The sequence below is a fragment of the Arachis stenosperma genome, chromosome 4, assembly GCF_014773155.1.
Source record: "Arachis stenosperma cultivar V10309 chromosome 4, arast.V10309.gnm1.PFL2, whole genome shotgun sequence".
Lineage (NCBI taxonomy): Eukaryota > Viridiplantae > Streptophyta > Magnoliopsida > Fabales > Fabaceae > Arachis > Arachis stenosperma.
In genome coordinates, this window is record NC_080380.1 from 136,646,346 (window position 1) to 136,650,853 (window position 4,508).

The window sequence follows — 4,508 nt, forward strand, 5'->3', positions numbered from 1 at the left end:
CAGATGATATCATCAGCCATTAGGGACAGGCATTCATCATATGCATACTATGTGGATTAATTGAGATTGCCTATTTGACTGCATATTACTTGCTATTTGTCTAAATGCCTTACTTGTTCCTATTTGTATATCACTTGTCTGATATAACTGTGTTTGCTATATTATACTCCTGCTGGTGGTTGGGAGGTCTGAAGGAATTGGAAAGGGAAGTATTAGTTAGACTGAAGGATCTCTAGTCAGATGCCCTTTATGGTTTAGCTTGTTTATAAGCTTTGAATTATCTGGAGGAAGTTCTAGGATTGCCTTCGGCTTTCCTCTATTATTATGTATTATATATGTGGAAGATGTTACCATGCTGGGGACCTCTGGTTCTCACCCATGCGGATTTTGTGGTTTTCAGATGCAGGACGTGAGGTTTCTCACTGAGGCCTGCTGGAGACTTCTGGATTAGCGAAGATCTTTTGTTCTTGGGGACTCTGTTTTAGTTTATATGTTTTGCTTAGATACTTTTATCTCCGTTAAATAATACAAACTGTGATGACTCCTCTTATAGGAGATTTTGGAGAATAGGTTTTATGTAATTGTGTCCCTTTGGGTTTCCTTGGGGTATCTTATTCTATTTATAAGTATATATTGCTATGCTCGGACCGGTTATCTTTGCAACCGGATTTTGAGTCTTGATATTCCTGTTTTTGACACTCCTTTGTATATATATAATCTCATGTTGGCTTATCCTTTGTTCGTTACGTTATCGATCGGAGTGCTGCGCTTTTGAGTTACGATTTTTGTTTACCCCTTTTTCTACAAAGGCTCCTAGTTATAATCAATCATTCATACTACTATATGTACTAAATTTTTATTTTTTGAGGTCATAATACCTTGCCATCTCTGAATTATGACTTAAGCAAAAAAATTCAACACCACTACCTAATTTTCGAAAATTGGGAGAAGAAGAGGCTGAGAGTGAATAAGCGAATTATCTATAAAATTGTTCCCGTAGAAACGTAGAGCTCGACGCGGTGGTCGCGTGGCCGCAAATGGTGCAGCGATCGGAGTTCGGACGGAGGAGATACGGTGATTTGAAATCAACATAAAGGTTAGAGAAAGTTTCTCTTCTCCTCTCTCCTATTGTGTTTCAGTGCTGCTTCTACTGAATTGGGGAAGAAGAGAGGCTTGGGTTTACTTAAGTGCTAGGCCGGTTGGGCCCATGGGCCTGGTTTGGGTCCAGTTCAACCTATTCGGTCCAATCTTGGGCTGAATTCTTTGGAATTAGTGTCAAAATTTTCGTTTTGATGAGTTCTATCCTAATTTAATATAATATTCGCATTTCTAATTTTCTTTATTAAAAATTAATTTATTGACTAATTATTTACTAATTTAACGAGGTTTACAATTTCGAAGATTTCTGAGCAAACGTAAAAAGCATGGAGGGGATAGAACCTGAACTTGGCCTACAAAGCTCCGTAAAAATAATTCCTCAATAAAAAATTGAGCTGCTCCCAAGAAAATTAACTTTACCCACATTCTATTAGGTTGATCATAATATGTGAGTAGATCCAATCCAAAATAGAGTTTACTGCCGCTTCGTTAGACGCTTACATCCATATAATTAGAACTTGAATAAGTGAATACAACTTGAGATGGTATTTGATGGATGTGGTGCATTATAAACAATTGTGGCAAAAGACAATTGCGCTGGAACATTAGACGAAAAGAATAAGTTAGAGTAAGAATAATCACTAAATTATCAAAAGAATAATTTAATAGAATGAGTATATAAAAAATACTATAAAAAATTATAAATTGTACCTTAAAATGATCAATTTCGATGAAAATCAAAGAATACATTCTTATTCTATGAAGTAGTCAAGAAAGAATAATAAATTAAAAAAATGAGTTGACTCTCATATCTAGATTCACGAACCACAAAAAATACTATATATAGCCTTTATTAGAACAAAAAAAATTATATAAATTAGTTATTATTAAGTTAATATTTTATTATTTACGTTATACATCATATATTTGCCGTAATTGAATAAGTCATTATCATATCATGTACATTTTTATCATGATTAAAATTATAGATTTTTGTTTACTTTTTTAAGGTAGATATCAATATCAGCTTGTCAGAAATTATTATTAATTTAAAATTATATTACAATGATTGAAAATTAAAATTACTGACAATTAATATAATTATGTATTAAATGCTAATTTGGTGTATAATAATTGACCATTAATATAATTATGTAGAAAATAAAATATAATAATTAAAATTAAATTTGTTAATTAATTGAAGCTAGGTAGACAATATTTGGCAATTATTTTAGTATTTAATTATTGATATCTATTATTATTATTATTATTATTATTATTATTATTATTATTATTATTATTATATTATTATTATTATTATTATAAATTGGTCACTATTAACGTAACAACTTGCCACTAATAAAATTATTGCATAGTAAATAAGAATTAGAATTGTTTCAATATAATTAAAAAGATTAAAAATATTTCTGATTCATAATTTGTTTAATAATGTATTAAATATTGATTTTATATAATTATAATAAAAATATTTTCCTAAATTAGTATAATCATGCATTATTTATTAAATGCTAATTGTAATATTGTAATATAATTATAATAAAGATATTTTTCTAAAATAAATTTTGAAGAGAGAATAGTGCTTTCATTTTGGAGGAAAAATAAATTCATAAAAAATTGACACATCACTTTCATTAGTTGATAATGTATTAAATATTGATTTTATATAATTATAATAGAGATACTTTTCTAAATTAGTATAATCATGCATTATTTATTAAATGCTAATTGTAATATAATTATAATAAAGATATTTTTCTAAAATAAATTTAGAAGAGAATAGTTCTTTCATTTTGGAAGAAAAATAAATTCATGAGAAATCGACACCTCACTTTCATTAGTTAGGAAAAAAATCTAATTTTAATATATTAAGTATAGATTATATTAGTAATATAATCGACACCTCTTCAAAAAAATTGTCGGAAAATGATTGCTAAAAAAATATAAAAAACACTACTGTCAGAATATACCAACAATAACAGCCCAACCAATTTTTATAAAAAATTTCACAAAAAAATTTCCGTCAGCGTTACCATTGAATTAATCGGAGGTAAAATAGTGCGGAGGCGTACAATATGGCACCAAAATCCGACAATAACGGTCGACAAATTCCGTTATCATAGTTTTTCTTTTCCGTCGTTAAATTCTATGGAAATTAGCGTCAAATACAAAAAATTCACCGGTAAGTAGTTATCAACGAGGATTATATCGTTGGATTTATTCCGTCGTTAAATCTAACGGTATTCGGCAATTTTATTGTAGTGAGGATATTATAATTTTGATATCATATTAGAGAAGTAAGAGAGAATAATAAAAAAATTATTTATGTGTATTCTAATTGTATAGAATGATATAATATAAAAAGGTATTTATTGGTATTAAGAAAATTAAAATCATAAATACGTAATATCCTATAATAAATATTTAAGATATGTTAAATAATTTTAATGAGAATTAATTGATGTTAATATATTCAAACAATGTCTTTGGTAGAACACTACTTTTCTATTGTAGATTTCAATGGAATGGTGCTTGTCATCATTGGTTTGACATATATGATCAACAAATTAAAGGGACATGGAAAATGTGAACAATTCAATTGGAGATAGAGAAGATATATGCTAATTAAATAAGTGATCTTTATACTATGTACTGTAATAGGTTGAGAGTATATATATCATAGATGATGTTCTTGTAATAATGCATTATTACAAGAAATATTACAAGCTAAGGAGCAAATTATAGTTTAAATGGTATAATTTTTTTTTCTTTATTTAGAGGTATTAAATTCAAATCTCAATCCTAAATTAAAAAAAGTTGATTATTACAATAAATAATATTTGAAAGAGATTAACGATGATAACGATAAAGATAATTATCATAATGTTATACAATATAATTCGTCCTTTTAAGAACTATATATTTTTAAGAAAATACAAATTATACATAATTAATATCTATAAAAAAATTTAGAAGAATCGCATTGAAAAACTTATTATTGGTGGTTGATTTAGTAATAGAAAAATTATCAGTAATAGGCTTAATATACCATTTTCTAAGTTGATTATTCAATAACAATTATACAAATTTTTGTTATTGTCTAATTTCATGGTTACATATATTCATTACGTTTCTCGTCACAATACAAAGAACATGATTGGTATTTATGAGTTTATGAAAGCCAAAAAAATAAAAAGAAATGGAATGAAGACAAAATACTGACTAAAAAAATATTTTCTCAACATGTCTCGTTATTTAATTTAATTAAAAAAGTATTTTTTTTAATCCAAATGAAACTAATGATACTTGTAAGAAGAATAAAAAAAATAATCACTCAGTCTAAATCAAGACCAGATAAAATAATAAATAAAGTAATACGACCTATTTCAATA